Source organism: Xenopus laevis, chromosome 9_10S (assembly GCF_017654675.1).
Source record: "Xenopus laevis strain J_2021 chromosome 9_10S, Xenopus_laevis_v10.1, whole genome shotgun sequence".
NCBI lineage: Eukaryota > Metazoa > Chordata > Amphibia > Anura > Pipidae > Xenopus > Xenopus laevis.
Genome location: NC_054388.1, coordinates 39,368,330 through 39,388,651, shown reverse-complemented (window position 1 = coordinate 39,388,651; position 20,322 = coordinate 39,368,330). Strand labels below are relative to the sequence as shown.

The following is a 20,322-nucleotide window of genomic DNA, read 5'->3' as shown; positions in this document are numbered from 1 at the left end:
AGGTTGAGCTTCAAGGACGTGTGTCTTTTTTCAGCCTCATCTACTTTGTAAAACATTTTACAGAAGGAAAATGCAGGATCCTTACCTTCCTCCAGATGATCCTCAATGGGTTGGGCAAGTTGGTGTTATCCTTCTGCCTTTGATGTAAAATTAAAAAATGGTCTTCTTCAAGTCGCTGGCAATTCGATGAAAAACTCTAATAAATCTCGAAAAATCGCAAATCGCTTTATGGGGAGAGAAAAATAGAGAGGAGAAGTAGTGAGCTGAGCCCTCTCTGCCATATATATCTGTATATACAGGGTTTTCCCTTTCTCTATTTTTCCCAATTGTACTGCACTACTGAATATGCTTGCCCCTCTATAAATAACCAGTCACACAAATCAGTAGCAGATTTAATAGAATGAAGCTGATTAGGAGAGATACAAAAGGTTGGTGCAATCAAGGACCCTGGACACCCCTGCCACCCAAGTGTGGGTGATCCTGGTTACCAAATGCACATGTAGGGGGGACTTTACAGAGTAATAGCTAAAAACCCTTTTTGGGTGTGGGTGATTGACATAGAAATGAATTGTTGTGATTGGGATTCTTATGTTGGCCATACACAGGCAGGCAAACATACAACAGCAGGCAATGGGGGTCAATTTTGAGAGCTTTGGTACCAGGGGTAGTTTTGGGTGGTTTGTCCTCACTCCCCTAAGCTTCCATAAATCATGTGGGGCAATCCATCCCTAATTCCCCTGTTGTAATATGTCATCTCCCCCCCCAGATTCTGTAGTAGTTCCACTTACCTCTGAATCCTGAACGGAAATAACTGCCATCCATACCTGAGCCCTCAAGTTAACTTCCCTTACAACTTTCATCCAATCAGAGCTTCCCTGGGAGTGATGTCATACTGAGCTAAGTCATGGCACCCCAGTCACTGGCAGCCAATCACATGCTCAGGTACATATGTGACATGTGACCAAACTTGTGCTTAATGAAACAGAATCAACCCCAAACCTAAGCAGCTTTAGAACCAGGGTCATCATCAAACTCATGGGGCCCCTGACTAGACTCCCCAATCTCCACTGATGGTTGTCCTGCTTAGATCTCCCCTGTCTGGTGACCCACCAGCTGTTAACTGAACTACAACTCAGCTACTGCTTGTCACAGGGAATGCTGGGACTTGTAGTTTGGCAATAGCTGGACAACTACAAGTATCATCACCAAGTTAGTCAGAAGTATTCTATTAGGAATTAGATTTTTTATTTGACAGCTCTGTATGTTTGACTTTTAATAGGCTTCATGTTTCTAAAGCTCTCCCCTCCTAGCAACCAGGGAATGGCTTTAATAGTCATAGCTAGGCATAATATCCTTGGAAGTTTGCAGGTTTCCAGTTTATATGCAGCTGTGATCACATGGCTAGAGACTGGGATTAGACTTGCAGCCACTGCATTTGCATTTTGATTCTCAGAGTCACTGGCCCCCAGTTTCCCTCAGTGCACTCTCATGTCTATATTTAGGGCTGTTGGTATTTGATGGGATGTACACTGGGCCCTATTTTCTCCTGGGACTCCCGAGGGTCTGTTTCCCCTATTAACCCCCCTGCCAGTAGCATACAGCTTTGGGGTAATGGCACAGAGGGTGGTTCTGTATCAGCCAATCACATGTGAGCTACATGTGACACAGAACCAAGGCCACCATCATATCTCATGGGGTCCCTGATTGGACTTTCCCCATTCCTACTCATGATGGCCTTTCTGAGATCTCCCTGGTGGCCTACCTGCTGTGAAATGAGCTACACCTCAGCTACTGGTTATTATAAAGAATGCTGGAAATTGTAGTTTAGCAATGACACCGCTATAAGATCACTGAGGCAGATAGAAGTATTCTATTGGGAAAATAATTTTTACAGATCTTCATTTCACGTTAATAGTTCTCTGGTTTCTAAGGTCTCTCTCCCTAGCAACCAGGCAGTGGCTTTAATAGGCTTTGCACGGTGCAGTGTCCCTGTAAGCTTGCAGCCAATTGCCAGTTCTGTATCTGGTGCTGCCACCTGGCCTGTAAAGTTGGTATTTGATGCCAATGTCATTAATAGAAAAGGCAATGTCTATAGGAAGGATTTTTCCACCAAAATGATCCACAGAGCAAGGATTATGATTCAGTTCTATACTTAAGCTTATTTTGTTAGAGGTTCACTCCCTTTGGCCCGCTATTCTCCTGGGCCTCTTGAGGTGGCAGGGACTCTGCCAATCGGCTTCTTCATTCTATTAAACCTATTACTGATTATTTCTGGTTCTTTATAAGGAAGCAGACATGTTCAGTAGCGCAGTACAATTTGGGAGCGATACAGAAAGGGAACTGCTTTATATTCTATTCAGGGTCCAACTCATGAGTGTCTTTTCTATGTTTTATTGTCTCCATAGAAAGTCAAATTTTCCCAATAATCCTCGGCGACAAAGAAGACGATTAATCAAGAACTGAGACTGACGTCTATAAATAAACAGCAACCATCCAATTTCATTTTTGGGTATCTTGATGCAGGTAAGTGTTCAGTCTCTGTCTAAATGATACCTACCTACCTGCTGGCTGATCTAGAGGAAGGTGAAACCCCCATCTGAACCTTGTATTTCTCCCATTGCTAAAAGTCAACCCTTTCTTGAAGCTGCCTAATATGTGCCAGAACAGCTGCTTCAGGGAGAGAGAATCCCATAACTTCACACTTTAATAAGCTATTTTCTCACTTTAAGATGGAACTCCCTTTCTAATCTGAATGGATTCCTTAAATCTTCTGGAAGGATCTACTGGTGAATAAAGCATTGTGCTATTTTCACCCAGATGTTTCTGCCTCCCATTGAGCTTGCTGGACTAACAAGAACCAAAACCTTAATCACACCAACATACCCAAAGCCTTAAGGCACCCCCCATTCCCTAGCTTTGGGTAGAATGCAGAGCTCATATAGTTATTTGGTAACTATGAGAAACAGTATATATATATATATATGTAGAAAGGCTGTGGCACACACTTACTGGAGCAAGGACCCAGGTGCTATTCAGAGAAAAAAATGTATATCCATATAGAAAGATGAAGCACAGTGGGATTTGTCAAAATAAAACTTAATTTATTGGATCGACGTTTCGGTCCGCATAGGGACCTTTATCAAGATAGATTCTTGATAAAGGTCCCTGTGCGGACCGAAACGTCGATCCAATAAATTAAGTTTTAATTTGACAAATTCCAGTGTGCTTCAGCTTTCTATATGGATATATATATATATATATATATATATATATATATATATATATATCAGGGATGCCCATTTTATAGTCCCACAACTGTTTCTTAACTACAGTTTCTTGTGATAATCACCCAAGGTCACTGCCTGACGGATATTACAGTGCTGGAGTTAAATCTCCAACAAAAGGTGCGAGCTAATAGAGCCTGCAAAAAATACTCCCGTTAGCGCTAGTCAACCCGCACTGGGAGGGAGCTTGGCAGCATCCTCTGCTCAAACATGATCACGTCCGACCTCTCCAGCCCAAAGTAGTTGTGTTCCTCAAAGAACTTCTGTGGGACCCAAAGTGAACTTGGTCGTCATGATATACCTAGGGGGAGAAGAGGTCTCATCCCTTCATAGAACTGAGAGCAAACCCACTAAGGCCCTGCTGTCTTTCACCCTAGCCCAGAGGCATTGACTAGCTTTCTGTGCTGCAGAACTGACAGAACCCCACCCAGCTTATGAAGGCACGGTGCAGGTGACGCCATGCTACTCATTGGCCAACTGCTGCACCCAGCAGATCCTCTTTGCCTGCATCTGGTACAGGGTTTTAGCACTTGGCTGGCTGACGATGGGGTACGTCACCCACAGACGTAGGACACCTTTTTCTGGGAAATCTGATGGAACCCTGGGGGGGGCAAAGAATGTATTTCCCTTGGATATCCTTATACTATGCCCTATGGGGGCACACAGTATATACAGCGGCCTTCTGCTCCCCCCCCCATAATATGAAAATGTAACAATACAAGGAAATGGGGGGGATGTGGCAGGTGTTTTGTATTGGGGTGCTGCCTACAGACAGGGCTGGATTGTGCATTATATAGAGAATTCAGTATATATTTATGACCCTGGCGCTGCCATCTTTCCAACTCCCTGGGGCAGCTGTGCCGGATGCTGCCCAGGAACTCGGTGTACAGGTTGCATTCTATCATCCAGCCACTGGGGGGTGCTACTCTCCCGCACATACGCCTCCTCCACCCGCTGGCAGTGCTCCTAGGATTCCAGCTGCTCTAGCGGGACAAGTTCACGCGATGAGTATCGGAAGGTATCAGCTTTAGTCTGTTACTTCACCTCCCAGGCTTCAGGGGGCACTGAAACAGTGAGTCAGACGCAGTTTCTCAGGAGCGTGCGGCCCAAATGAACACAATATATAGCGGCCCCTCTGGCATTTGCCCGACCAGACAGATTGCCAGTCCGGGCCTGGTGCAGTTAATTTAGGCGAGTAGAGCAATTCCCCTGTAGACCCCCTTGAGGTTGCCATGTGTCCTGCCAGATGGGTATTTCATATTAAGAGTCGGCCAGAGTGTGGGTGTTGCACAGCCCCCTGTGCGAAGGGTACGCTGGAACATAAGTGGTGAAGTTATTAAAAGTGCAGTGCACTGCCTGAACTCTAATATTAGAATATTCAATACCTGCTAAATGACAGACAGTGATACTGGGCATTGCTACTAGAGTGCTTGTGCTTGAGAATCAGTGTCTCAATTAGAAGTTAGGGGGTTTAGCTGATAATGCTGGGTGTTGTTTGACATGGGGTGGTAGTAACTCACTGACGGTTATCTTGTGGTGGTCAATCTATCTTTTATATGAACTGTGCTCTTTATGCAGATTCCTCAAGAATCCAGCCACGCATTTAGCTCTGAAGTATATGGTTTTATAAACATATACTGATATATACTGATATCCGACATAGCTGTAATCCCTAGGGTAATCCAACAGTTTGGTGGTTGAATGTTTTCGATTTGGGGGAATTGGACATAGAGGAGTTTGTGGGACCATGTGGGAGAAGTTCATTACTGAATGAGCCTTTCGCAGTTGATTGGTGAGGATTAGGTTTGCATCTTTCATCTTAGCTCCAATAAGAGCATCCCACGGGAGGTTTGGGGTATTTGCCACTACAGCCCATAATTTATACAGCGGGGGAGGGGGTAGCGGGTTGGTTGTAATATTACAGCTACATGTGTAAGTTGCGCTGCCAAGAAATAGTATAACATATTAGGCAGGGCTAATCCTCCTTCATTTTTAAGTCTCATAAGCGTCTTGAGACTTACCCTAGGCCTGAACTGTCCCCATATAAAGCTTCTCAGTGTTGTGTTAATTGTCACAAAAGTTTTAGTTGAGACCCATACCAGGGAATTCCACAACGGATAAAGCAGTTTAGGCATGACAAACATTTTTTCAGCTGTATCTTTCCTACTGGCCCCAGTGGTAAGCTTTTCCAAATTTAAATTTTTTTCTCCTAACCAGCTGATTTGATTGTCTACATTGTGTTTGAGGTATTGGCTAAGGTCCTTTGTTACCTCACCCCTAGGTAGGTGAATTTGTCCACAACCTGCAGCCTACAGATAGCTGGTACCCAGTCAGGTCCAGGGGGGTCTAGTAGGAACAACACCGATTTGGAAGGGCTAACTTTCAGGCCAGATATTTCCCCAAAGTTTTGGGTTATATCCAGCAGTACACAAGAGTTTCGCCCGCATAGAGTTAGATCTTTTCCTCTAAGCCTCGGATATTGAAACCCACTATGCTAGTTGCTTGTCTAACTGCTTGAGCGAATGGGGGGGGGCAGAGGAGAGCCCTGTCTGGTCCCCCTCGCAATCTTAAAAGGGGTTGTCAAGTTAAGGTTCACTCTCAACGAGGCTTGGGGGATTGGTAAAGTAGTTGAAGAATTTTTTGATAGATTGGGCCTATGCCAAAATGAGTGAGAGTTTTCCATAAATATGGCCACTCGACGGTGTCAAAGGCTTTAGCTTTATCCAGGGATGCTATAGCCCTTTGACCCCGGTTATCATGGTTGGCTGTGAGATTCAGGAATAGCCGTCTAGTATTGAGTGCTACTGTTTTGCTTGGAATAAATCCGGTTTGGTCAGGGTTCATTGGCATGGTGATTTCTTTACTAAGTCGCTTGGCAGGTATTTTGGCCAGAATTTTGACATGTGCTGTGAGGAGGAAGATGGGTCTATATGACTCACACAGCTTCTGGTCCTTTCCTGACTTTGGCAGCAAGGCTATCGCTGCTTCATACATTGAGCCCGGCAACCTCCCCTCTGCCAGTGCTGCGTTAAAGGTTTCCAGGAGATGCGGTGACAAGGTTTTTACATGCCTTTTGTATACCTCTATGAGAATCCCATCCGCCCTTGAGCCTAACCATTAGGGAAGGACACAATTGCCATTACAATTTCAGCTACTGTGATCTTTTCATCCAGAAAAACCCTATATTGGGGAGCCAGTTTAGGGGTGTTCAAACTGTCTAGAAAGGTGTCAATCTCAGAAAGCGGTTTTTGCAGCTTCCAGCAGTAAAGGTCTGTATAAAATTGCACGAGTGTTTGTTTAATTCCCTCAACATGAGTGATGGTATTGCCAGGGGTGCTCCGCCAATGAGGCAAGTTGAGGCTGTCGCCTCAGGCAGCAGCACCCCACTGGGTACCAGGGGCAGCAAAAATGCTGCTCCTGGTATTTTAAGAGCGAATTTCCGGGGGAGGGGGGGCAGCAGAAACTGCTGCTGCCTCAGGCAGCGGAGGGGCCAGGATCACCCCTGGGTATTGCCTGACATGTCCTGCAGCGCCGAAATTGCAGGTGGGGATGAATTCTGTTTTGCTAAGTGAACCAGCATTTTTCCAGCTATTTCCCCTTGTTCATATATTTGGGCCTTAACTGGTGCCTTTGAGCCTTTTGGGTCATATACTGATTGTACTCTTGCTGTTTTAATATTAAGAGTATTAAGGTTATTCCCTGTAGGGTGGAGGGCAACTTGCCTTTCTGCTGCCACTATTGCATTTTCTAGACTACTTTGATATGCATAGTCTTGCTTTTTAAATGCAGATATCTCTGGCCCTAGATGGCCTCTTATAAAGGCATCCCAGATTGTGAGGGTGTCTGCGGACCCAACATTAATGTTAAAGAAGTCGTGTATAGTAGCATCTGGTGTGGTTTCATTGTCTAATATTTTTAGCCAGACCGGGTTCAAAGACCATTTTGGCTTTTGAACCACACACTCCAATTGGAGGACTATTTCTAAGGGTGCATGGTCAGAGATCCCCCTGGGGAGATACTGCGCTTTTGTAATTAATGGCAAGGTTGGGCTGTCCACCAGGGCAGAGTCGATTCTAGACAAAGACGTATGCGATTGTGAAAAACAGGAGTGCTATTTAGTTTTAGGGTGAAGATGCCTCCAAGCTTCGCAAGGATTAGTTCCACATTATTGATGAAGCAATGTATGAAAATATACCTTCCCTTAATATCCGTCTCAATACTTTCCATCACAAAAGGGACTGTCTTGGATTAGAGAAGTACCGCAACTAGAGGGGGACGGGCCCTGGTGCGGGCCCCCTCCGTACGGGCCATATTTCAGTGGCGGTCGGGCTGCCAGGGGGCTTTGAGGGGGTGCGGGCCCTGGCACTGGATTAGAGTGGAAACACCTGAGAAATAACCGGAGTGGGTAGATCGGTAAGCCCAGCCCACCAACTGCTTTTTTAATGCTAAGGTTTTTTCTCCAACCAAGTGTGTTTCTTGCAGGAAAACTATCTTAACATTCTTTTGCTTCAGATAGTCCAGGACCAGCCTCCTTTTAATGGGGTAGTTGAGACCCCTCACATTCCAACTTATTGCTATCGTACCCATTGTCCCTTGGTGTGATATAACAGTAACATATGACAAGTATAATTCAAGGAAAAAAAACACATCTTGAGCAGTAACTTAAACCATTGAACTTCCCACAAAACGTAACCCTGCATTGGCTTTTTCAGTGTCCCATAGCCAGTCCCACCCCTTCCACCCCAACCCCAACTGGGGGTAGAATTAATCCCAGAATTAACCAACAATTGTGTAGGTGTGGCGCTAAAACCAGGTCCCATCTGTGGACTGTGAACAGGTAGTCTCGGTGGGGTAAGACTCAACTTCCTCTCTTCAGGGCCAGTTGCGGGAAGTGTGCAGGGCCCCAATAGGGGAAAGGTGGCCTCGTCGTGATTGGACTGCTTGGGGCAAGACATATGGGCAGCTATTAGTTGGCATCTCCATGAAGAAAAAACTGTGGGGCAATTGGATACAACTGTTCGGAGCACCATTGGGTTAGGATAAAGTACAGGCTGGGGATACTGTATTGAACACATAGTTACCTCATGACCCCAAGGATGCCATGGTAGGATATTACTGTAGTGCCGATATGTTATGCGCGTCCATTCAGTTGCTCGCCTCCTGCAGGGACACAAAAAATGTGCTGCTCCATTCAGAGTGATTCTCAATCTCGCTGGGTACAACATAGCATAGATCATCTTTGCGGACCGTAGCCTCTTCTTCACCTACAGAAATGTGACCCTCTGCTTCTGTACCTCTGCAGAATAACCAGCATAGATTGAGATGGTTGCTCTATTCTGCCCCATGAGGATTCTCTGAGGTAGCCGCTGCAGGTCCAGCTGTTCTGCAGCCGTACCAATGTTAAGTGCCCTGTAAAAACAGAATTATAGCAGCCCTGAGAGAGGAGCTCTACTCCATGCGTCTGTTCACATTGAGCATTTGATCATTTCTTTATTATTTTGCTAATTTCAAATCGGGATCACTGACGCCATATAAAACAAATGCTCTGTAAGGCGACAAATGTATTGTTATTGCTACTTTTTATTACTCATCTTTCTATTCAGGCTTCTTCTATTCATATTCCAGGTTCTTATTTAAGGAAAACTATACCCCCAAACAATGTAGGTCTCTATAAAAAGATATTGCATAAAACAGCTCATATGTAAAACCCTGCTTCATGTAAATAAACCATTTTCATAATAATATACTTCTTAAGTAGTATGTGCCATTGGGTAGTCATAAATAGAAAATTGCCATTTTAAAAAATAAGGGCCGCCCCCTTTGAGCGTATGATTCACTGTGCTAACAAACATACCAACAAACCATACTTGTTAGGTCACATGAGCCAATTAACAGACAGAGTTCTGTCTTTTGCTTCAACACTTCTTCCTGTTAGAGTTGTAGTATTTCTGGTCAGGTGATCTCTGAGGCAGCACACAGACCATCACAAAATGGTGGCTCAAGACAAGACAAATTCATATTTACTTAAATATATATCCCAGTTTGGTAAGATTCTTTAATATGCCACTTAATATGATGTAAAATGTCTGTTGCTTAAGTGTTCATTTTGGGAGTATAGTTTTCCATTTAAAATCAGGCAAATGCACCCATTGAAATGCATTAGAAATTGGTGGGACCACAAATTAAAAAAATGTAAAATGCGGGAAAACGTAAATTCAGGGTACTTAAAATCGAGGTTTCACTGTATTTAAAAAAATAAGTTATGTATATAGGAAAGTTGCTTAGAATGACAATTTCTTTCACATTGTCCTTTCAGCATGCACGCAGACTGTCTGGTTCAAAACTGCCTGTTCTGAAAAGTCTGAGATTCACATGCATTTTGGCCAACCATGGACTCCTGAACGCAGGTCTGGACTGGGATTCAAAGTAGGCCTGCCATTGCAAGTACACAGAGGCCCAACCAGCCCCCCACAGGCCTAATAAATAGTCAGTGTCTATGGCATCTTACAGCAGCCACTCTGGCATTTGCCAGAACTCACAGATTTCCAGTCAGGGCCTGCCTGCACGTCACTGGTTCGTCCCGATAACATCAACTCAGCCTCCAGTCACCCACTTCACCCCCCTGGCCACAGAATCCAACATTCAAAGGTGGCAAACCTACTTCAAATACAATATCTAGATCCTAGATAGGTCCTTAGATTTACAAGTTTGTAGTTTTCCCATACATGGCTGGAGCAGGTTTCTGCTGTTGATCGCAAAATCAGTCAGTAGCATTCACACTGGAGCCAATTGACTTCCAGTATCCAGGCTCATCCTTGCTACTCAATGGCTGGGAGCCCATACAACATATTTGAGGCAGCCAGCAACCCCACTGTGCTACTCTGTTTTCTGAAGCCTGGTTAGGGAAGTCAATGGGACCCTTTGCATGGGAGGGTGAACAGTTTTATAAAAGGTTCATGGGCAGCTTTGTTTGCCTATAAAGTATGTATGACTTTCTGTGGCTCTTCACCTGGGACAAAAGCGTCTCTCTTCTAATTGGGCTAAAATAACCATCACCCTAAAGAATTTTTTCAAATTCACTCTCCAACCCACCGTTGGAGAAGATAAATTAATTTGTTCCAGAGCCCACTGACACTATAAACAATCGTCCAGATATGGAATTCCCATAATACCTTCCAAACGTAGCACTGCACCTATGGACACCCTGGCAAAAACTCTAAACACAAACTGGGAATATTTGAGCTCCTGACCAATTGGAACAGTTATAATGAAAACCATATTGTGATCTGAAAACATCTTAAGGCTTGAGATCAAATAGTTATAAAACGGTTTCCAAATTTTCGAATCAGTGACTGATTGTGAAACTATAAAAGCAATGATGCAATAGGTTCTTTTTAACCCTTAATGTGAAGGTACCTCTTGTATGACTCATAGGAATTCCAAAATAGCATTTTCCAAAAAAAAACACTTGGACGTTTTACTCCTGAGACTTTAAAGAAAGCCAGAACTTGGTAGACAAAATAATTTTAATCCTTTTCTAAAGTGCCTATTTCTGTTCATTACTAAAGTATGACAAGCTTTCTCTAACTCCCAGTCTAGCACCATACCTCAGGGTTTATAGGATTGAGACCTTCCCTAGGAATAGTTTAATCACCGCTTGATTGTAACCTAAAGCTCAGGGTTTATTCGGCCTTTCTTCCCTTTGTCTGGACCGAGATGGAGATCTACTGTGAAAAACCAAGTTCTTCTATTTTGGCAGTTTATTTTGTAGAGCATTCTTTCCATAATCCTTGAACAGTTTCTCTATTAGACCATCTACTTGCTTACCAAATGGATGTCCTGGTTTTAATTCTATGTAATAGATAAGTAAAATCAGAGGCCCATGACTTTAGCCAGTTAGCTCTTCTGGCTGTAATAGATAGACCCATGATTATAGATGGTAATCCAAATATCAGTTTAATGATATCTCTGAAGAGATTTTACCCTCTCTGTAGTCAGCTCCAGTTGCAACAGTCACAGTCTCAATCCCTTTAAAGTTAGGCTGAGGTGACAACTGCGTTGTGCTGCACTGCTCCTTCTAAATAGGCACTTCTCAAATCTGCTTCCATTTTTCCAAATGGTTTAAGTAACTGATCAGATGTTTATCAAGTGCACAGTAAAAGCTTCAGAATTCTGTTCTCATAAAGTTCCGCTATTTGAGAAGACATTTCCACCCCATTCTTTACTGCACTAATTCAAAGCTTCGTCATATTCAGATGGGGACAAACCTAAGAAATCTATCTCCATTATACTTAAAAAAATGTGTACCGTTTTTATAATAAACCTGACTGCAGTGAAATTCCCCCTTCGTTTTACTTGCTCTGACAGCTGCAGATAGGAAACTTCAGACAGTCCCTAAATGCTCTGCAGGGTAATGATCATACTTTCAAACAGCAGGGGGAGCCCCCCACATTACTTCCCTGACCTCGAGCAGCTTTGTTTGTTTCCCTATAAAACAGCCAACGACTGTGTAGAGATTTGTATCCACAGACCCAGTGCAGTCTGCATATTCTAAATATTAATCAGTCTTGCTGTTTTGGCTTCTATGGCAGATATTATTTGCCATTTTGATAATTTATGATGATCCCTAAGCTTAACCTCCCAACTGAAGCCCAGACCACATTGAGCATGTGCATGGTCTTGCAAAGATGTTTAACAAAGTTACAAGATGATGACCCCCTGCGGCCAACTTTAAAAACATAAATCATTTGTTTTATTAGGCTTCTGGTGCAGTAAGTTCATGTTTATGTTTAGTATACAAGTTACAGCATTTCTAGCATTATTCTATTTTAGACTTTAGTTTCCCTTTAAGGACCTTCTTTAGATTTTTCAGTTGTCATTCTAACCCTGAACTGTCCATCGCTTATGGAAAATAGCTTTAAGAATTCTCCTTGCCAAATTGCTCATCGAAGGGATTAAGTATGATGCAGAATACTAATAGCACCTCTTAACACAAATTTATCCATCCCACTAGGAAAGGAAGAAACAGCAGAGGATTAGGTTTTTAAGAGAAAGGTGTTGATTCATTGGTTCTAGGTCCTAGGAAGTAACCCGCTGGCTGGAATGAGAGACAGCTTTTTAATGGGACAGTATACTCCTCTTTTCAAAATTAGTTCAATGAATAGGGCCTGTACTAAACATACTTTTGCCTATTGCTTTAATTAAGGAATATTTTTTTTCTGCACTAAACAGGGCAAAATCGACTTCCTGATTCTTACAAGCACAACCAAAATAAATCATCACAGAGAAGCCTCTGTATAAACAAACCCTCAGCTGTGGCCTTTTACCCTTTGCGATAAGTAGCAGCTCATTAAACAGAGGGCTTTGGACTGGTGATTTGTTTTGATTTTTTTTTTTGCTTGTACAAACAGGAAGTAGTATTTGCCTTTACATTCAATTTTAAGATGTTGTCCTGTCTAATGTAAGATTTAACAAAAAAAATACATATCTCATTATAAACAAAAGGCAAAAATTATGTTTAACACACGCCCTGGACATCTTTGAAGAAGGAAGTATGCATCACCTTTAAAGGACAAGGAAAGTTGAACTAAAGAAGTAGGCTAGAAATGTTGTACATTATGTTTTGGGGTTCTGTGCCAGCCCAAGGCAACCATAGCTCTTTAGCAGTGAAGATCTGTGTCTCTGAAGATGCCCCAGTAGCTCCCCATCTTCTTTTCTGCTTGTTCACTGCACATGCTCTGTGCTGCTGTCACTTACTGAGCTTAGGGACCGACTCAAAATATACAGTACACATAGAATATAAATATCACAGTATAAGGCTGATTAGTAATTAATACAGATAGTTACTAGATGGCAGCACAGAAACCAGTTCAATTATCATCAACATTTAATAATGAGCCCTGTAGCATCAGCTTATATTACAGACAAACCTCATTTTCTGCTGGATAATTTGTGACGACCCCTAAGCTTAGCTTCTCAACCGCTGCTCAGAGCCCACTGAGCATGTGAATGTTGCAGACACTTTCCAAGATGGTGACCCCCTGTGACAAGTTTGAAGTCCTGGATCATTGCTGCTATTGGCAAACTGAAACTTTAGGCTGGTGCAATAAGTTCAGTATATAAAACATGGAATTTTTAGCCCTATTCATTTTTAGGGTTTAGTTCTCCTTTAAAATCACTGCATGGTTGCTAGGGTAATGTGGATCCTAGCAATCAGATTGCTGAAATTACAAACTGGAGAGCTGCTTAATAAAAAACTAACTTAAAACCACAAATAATAAAAAATGAAAACGAATGGAAATTGTCTCTGAATATCACTCTCTACATCATACCAAAATTATAACTTCAAGTTCTTGTTCTGGTCTCACACATTCAGTAGTTTGGCTATTAGTGGCCCAGGGTGAGCCCACAGGGGATTACCTTGTAGGGACTCTGTGTTCCCTTTCAATGGAAAAAGTGCTTGAGAGTTGTACTACACCACAAGTGTCCTTAAAGGAACAGTAACACCAGAAAATGAAAGTGTTTTAATGAAAATATCATGTACATTTGCCCTGCACTGGTAAAACTGCTGTGTTTGCTCTAGAAACACTACTATAGTTCATATAAACAAGCTGCTGTGTAGCAATGGCAGAAATTGAAAAAAGGCTCTATGGCACAGGATAAATAACGGATAACAGATACCATTATGTTCTACAGAGCTTATCTGCTGTGTAACTTGAGCCTTTTCTCCTTAAATGGCTGCCCCATGATCTGTTATCTGGAAACCCAAAACCCGTTATCCATAAAGCTCCGGATTACGGAAATGCTGTCTCCCATAGACTCCATTGGAATCAAATAATCCAATTTTTTTTTTTTCTCTGTATTAAAACAGTACCTTGTACTTGAGCCAAACTAAGATATAATTAATCATTATTGGAAGCAGAACCAGCCTATTGGGTTTATTTGGGGGCACATTTACTAAGCTCGAGTGAAGGATTCAAAGTAAAAAAATGTTGAATTTTGTAGTTTTTTTTGGGTACTTCGACCATCGAATAGACTACTACGACCTTCGACTACGACTTCGATTCGAACGATTCAAACTAAAAATCGTTCGACTATTTGACCATTCGATAGTCGAAGTACTGTCTCTTTAAAAAAAAACTTTGACTACATACTTCGCCACTTTAAACCTACCGAGCTACAATGTTAGCCTATTTGGGACCTTCCCCATCAGTTTTCTAAGATTTTTTTGATCGAAGGAAAATCCTTCGATCGATCGATTAAAATCCTTCGAATCTTTGGACCCTGCCCTATCAACAGTGGATGGGGGTGTACTGATCGGGCACCTCTGCATAATCATTTGTCCTTCACTTTTCACAGGATAAGGGATTCCAGGGGACTCTTAGGACGTTTGCGCATTTGACGCCTGCATCAAGGTGCCTTTTGGCCCCCGGAATTTGCTTGATGTTCACCCCCAATGTTCTCTAATACTGTGTCTATGCAGGTTATTGCACAAGTACACACAACAAAGCAGATGTAATTTATTGCTTGCTTTTCTTCTGTTAGTACAAAGTGCATACAAATTAAAAAGAGAGCACAAAAAAAACTGTACATTTAGTAGGAAGTCTTCCCCAACTCCAGTGCCCAGAAGGCAAATATAGGGGAAATATGATGCCTATGATTAAGGGATTGAGTCCCGAAACGCGTAGGGCTTGAGATCCCCGTGGGGTCTGTAATAAACCTGTCTTATCCTTGAATAGAGTGCCGTCTTTCCTTTGGTTTGGTGTGTGACAAGCGGTGGGGACGCTGCAGCCAGAGCACCCAGCAAGGAATACACGGAGCAGTGCAGGAGGGGTAAGCTGGGAGCGGTCTAATTGGTGTATTCGTTGTTTAAATATAGGGGAAACCCATATTCATTTTATTCTGCTCCCACCCCCTGTACTCCTGTAAGGATAGCGAACAGTGATTCCAAGGGTTGTATCTCCTGCAACAGAAAGACATTAAGACATTAATTTGGTTCCTTCAAACTGGGCCTCTCAAATAAATGGCCTTCACCAGACAGCAGGGCTAAGTGTATTTACATGTAAATCATGTAGTCATATGTCATAAGAATCACAGTAACAGACCTACAGTAGTGACATTGGTAGAACAGTTGCTAAACAGGCTAAATGGTTGGCTTGGCACAGTTCTTTCATGTAAACAGCAATACTTAGTTGTCGGTGTTTACGGTTTCTTTATTTTTTTCTTTGTATAGGTTCTTCTGTCAAATAAGAGAGGCTGAAAACTTGACGTGTCCCTTTTACTACTAACTAAAACCTGCCTAACTACTTGGTGATGAAGACGAATGAACCCCCCTTGAAGCCTCTCCAATTCAGCTTAGAGGAGGAGATAAATCCCTTCCTGACATTAAAGGTGGCAATGTGACCATTCTCTGAATTGATTTTTTATTTAGAGTTATTTTCTCCCTTGCTAAAAAGGTCTCCAACCCTTTTTTAAAGTTATTTAGGAGCAGATTTATCAAGGGTTGAAGCGGATTCGAGGGAATTTTTAAAGTTCAAAAAGGCTAGTAATAAAAATGTACTTTAAAAGTGAAGTATAGACTTAGAAGATAACAGACAATAAGGATAAAATGAGTAGTAATAATAAGTGTCTATGGTAAGAATAAATGTAATTGATAATATGGATAAATAATTAACTAGATAAACTGATACTGATGGTATTATGGTTAGAATTGTTAAACAAAGGGTATGGCCATTTGGTTCATCCTGAAAAACAAATTCAAATGTGATGGTTGGAAAAGAATTCTGGGATATGTAGTTCAAAAACAGTAGCAAAGCTCTATTTGGCATCATCACACTAAGGAATAAACTCTTCTACATACTAAAATATATAGCCATACCAGCAAGGGGCAAAGGGATCCAATTCTTCAAATAAGTGTCTGGCTAATTTTGAATTCTGACAACAAATATTTCTTTTTACTACAGGTATGGGACCTGTTATCCAGAATGCTCAGGACCTGGGGTGTTCCAGCTAACAGATCTTTCCATAATTTTGATCTCCATACCTTAAGTCTAATTGAAAATCATATAAACATTAGATAAACCCAATAAGCTGACTTTGCTTCCAATAAGGACTAATATCTTAATTGTGATGAAGTACAAGGTACTGTTTTTTTATTATAAGGAAAACATTTTTAAAAATTTGGATAAAATTAAGTCTATGGGAGAAGGCCTTTACATAATTCAGAGTTTTCTGCATAACAGGTTTCTGGATAACGGGTCCCATACCTGTACTCTAAAGTTCCAAATGACCTGTAACATGTATCTTTAAATGTTGATTAGTGATGCTATCAATTAAAGTGATCTCAGTTGTGCTACGTGTCTCACATAATATAAAAATAATGTGCTCCCTGTAGTAAAATATAAGGTTAGTAATGGCCTTGATGTTGTCAGCGAACTCCTTGGTGATTCTTAACACAGGCATCCTGATGTTTTCCTTTATATTAGCCTCTAATAAACCCCTTTAAGGAGGAGCTATAAAAACAAATTGTGCTTTAACATTAGTCCCCTTAATTTCAATGTTCAATATCCTATGTACAGCATGAACATTTAGATTTCCCCTTTCCAATGTTACCTCTACATGTATAGAGGCCTGTCCTTAGGGACTAAGGAGCTCCATTATTTAAAATCCAACCTTATTTATAATCAACACTTTTTCTTATAAATTACACCTCCACCACCCCTAACAGCCCATGGCCTTTTCCAAAAAGATAAAGTCAGTGAGCAGGGTTCCTTTATATGAGCCCATACCCAATTTCATTTCTGCTTTTAAGTGCCCAGCCTGGGGCCCCAGATAGCTCCCCAAATGTCCCATTTTCTTGGCTATCACATTTTGAGCCTGAAAGACTCCCTCTCATATACCCCATATAGTGGCCTTTATATTAGTTCCAGCTGGGGTGGCCACACAGATGTCTGTTTATTTAGAGATTTATATCAGGTGTTTAAAAGCAGAAGGGATTTCACCACCTGATTTTGTGTTAATGCCAAAACGTTCCTTCTCCTGCATAGGGTTTCTGGGAGTATGATTTATTAAATATCCGGATCCTTACATCATCCCATTCCCGAGCAAGTTAGGCAGAATCTGGGCCCCAGTGGCTGAGGGATTAAATGTGCATCCTATGGATAAAAGGAAACTCAGACTGTCTTGCTATGTTTCTGTGCCCTGTCTGAATCATTTCTCACCAATAATCAATTTCAACCAGGCTTCTGCGGATATAGAATTGACACATCATACCAAGCTGAAGATGGAAAGAAGAAATAATGGGATATGTAGTAAAGAGAAAAGGTATTTATTGTGTTTAATCCTAGATGTTATTAAAGGGATACTGTCATGGGAAAAAAAAAATTTCAAAATCAATCTGTTAATAATGCTGCTCCAGCTGAATTCTGCACTGAAATCCATTTCTCAGAAGAGCAAACAGATTTTTTTTATATTCAACTTTGAAATCTGACATGGGGCTAGACATATTGTCAATTTCCCAGCTGCCCCAAGTCATGTGACTTGTGCTCTGATAAACTTCAATTACTCTTTACTGCTGTACTGCAAGTTGGAGTGATATCACCCCCCTCCCTTTTCCCCTCCATCAGCCAAACAAAAGAACAATGGGAAGGTAACCAGATAACAGCTCCCTAACACAAGATAACAGCTGCCTGGTAGATCTAAGAACAACACTCAATAGTAAAAGCCAATGTCTCACTGAGACACATTCAGTTACATTGAGAAGGAAAAACAGCAGCCTGCCAGAAAGCATTTCTCTCCTAAAGTGCAGGTGCAAGTCACTTGACCAGGGGCAGCTGGGAAATTAACAAAATGTCTAGCCCCATGTCAGATTTCACAATTGAATATAAAAAAATCTGTTTGCTCTTTTGAGAAATGGATTTCAGTGCATAATTCTGCTGGAGTAGCATTATTAACTGATGTGTTTTGAAAAAAAAGGTACCTACCGCCAATATTTTTTATGCGGTAAATGCAAACCATTTTTTTCACGCATGTCCCTCTGACCTACAAACATTGCCATGCCATGGCCCCCAGTGATGGCCTTTTCCCCAAGGGAGGCTACTCAACTTCATAAAATTCACAAGCCCAAAAACGTTTGCCCTATGGGCATAACGATACGATTGCGCTAATTGTAAGACAACTACTATGGTAGGCACAGGGACAGCACCCACAGACATATTAATCTCTGATGTACAGGCCACTGCTGATTAAACTCCTACAAGGGGCAAGCCACGCAAATGGAGGGCCCCCTCTCCCTCTGAAGAGGAGAGTGATGGTGTATTTTTCAGTGATCAGTTCCTTCCTCCGTCAGACACCGATCTCTTAGAAGGAGTAGTGTCACTCGGTGACGAGAGGGAGTAGGAATCTATGCCAAATGTTTAGAGACAAAAGACTCCCTAAGCCTATCTTCTAGATACATTCTACCCTCAGGAGTCTGAGAACTCTGCCGCATAATCTAGTAGTCTAATTAAGAGACACAGCAAACAAGCCTTGCGGCTAAAGCAATGGGTGTTTGCCAATGGAATTCAGAGTTCAACTTCCCGGACCTTCAGAATGAGATATGCCCAAGGGGCGTTTCGAGGCTAAAAAAAAATAAAATTTTTAGCCTACCCGTTCTCGGCTGAGATTAAAGCAAGTTGGTTTATTCCACCCTCAGTGGCTACCTGGTATCCAACTTCCTAAGAACACAGCTCCACCGGTTCCAGATGCCTCATCCCTAGGATGCTACGGACAAGAAGCTGGAGGGGTTACTACGTTCCAGTTGTTCAGTCTCAGGAATCTCAATTCGCCCAGCCTGGACACAGAATGGTTCAGTAGATCCTGCTCAGAGTTGCTACCTGATGTAATTCAGTAATTATAACATTGAACATCACATATTATGGAGGCAATGGCGAAGCATCACTGGATACTAGGGATGCACCGAATCCACTATTTTGGATTCGGCCGAACCACCGAATCCTTTGTGAAAGATTCGGCCGAATACCAAACTGAATCTGAACCCTAATTTGCATATGCCATTTCCTATCAGCTGTTCCTGAGTTTCAACACTATTTTCGGTAAGTTACGTTAATAAAAATTATTTATTTAGTTTCTGTTGGAATTTTCTTCTCGCTATCCCTCTGAGGTACGTTTGTTCCCCTCCCCTGCTGCTTCCTACTCTTCACTAATTTTGCTCGATCACAGTCCAGCTTTCAGCCGTGGCCCGTGGGGTTAATTATAATTGACTTAAAGCTTCTGCATTATCCCAGCGAGCAACCCCCCACCCTCCTCCTGTTAAGTAATTTAGCTGGGGACACATCGCAGGGCAGCTTCCAACCATGGGGTTGAGGTAAAGATTTACCACAGTTACAATGAACTGTCCTGCGATGCGTCCCCCCCCCTGCAAGATTATTGATCAGGAGGATGGGAGGGAGGGAACTTGCTATTTCCTCAGTTAGAATTTGGAACTTTGAACACAGTTACAGTCAACCCCACGGCTGGAAGCTGCCCTGCTATGCGTCTCCCCCGCAAGATTACTGAACAGGTGGAGGAGGAGGGTGGGGGATTGCTTGTTGGGATAAATTTTTCCTCAGTTACAATGCAGAAGCTGTAGGTCAATTACAGTTAACCCCATGGCCACAGCTGGAAGCTGGACTGTGATGCAACCCGGCAACTTTACCGAACACTAGGAGAGGAGGGAAGGGGGGCGGTTGCTATTCAGAATAAGTGTTACCTCAGTAATAATGCTGAACTTTTACCACAATTATTCTCCTCCGGTGGCCCAGATTAACCAACATGTCTTTTGGAAAACCTCTTGGAAGCTCCCAATGGCACCTACTGAAAACAGTTGCAATCCTATCCAGTTGGGGTGCAGTACTGCAGGGAAGCACAGCAGGATCGGTGGGACCTGGCACAGAGCAAACTATCCATCAACCTGCTAGAAATTGAGGCAATCCATTTTTTGGCATAAGGCCCTGGCAACGGAAATTAAGAGGTCAGTCCAACAGCTCCACGACTGTAGCCT

At 42.3% G+C, this 20,322-nt stretch overlaps 1 long non-coding RNA gene across 3 annotated transcripts in view; it reads left to right on the top strand.

The window, feature by feature from the left end:
- LOC108702813 overlaps positions 1–17,652 on the top strand; it is a 75,308-nt gene extending 57,656 nt beyond the window's left edge. The window contains exons 9-12 of one of the 3 annotated variants that reach the window (XR_005964634.1): positions 2,406–2,523; positions 15,023–15,116; positions 15,517–15,674; positions 17,524–17,652. This is a non-coding gene — a long non-coding RNA (uncharacterized LOC108702813). Of the gene's footprint in view, positions 1–2,405; positions 2,524–9,600; positions 11,624–15,022; positions 15,117–15,516; positions 15,687–17,523 lie in introns of those variants that run through there. The other 2 variants (XR_005964635.1, XR_005964636.1) reach the window with 2 other exon arrangements.
- The last annotated feature ends 2,670 nt before the right edge of the window (positions 17,653–20,322 follow it).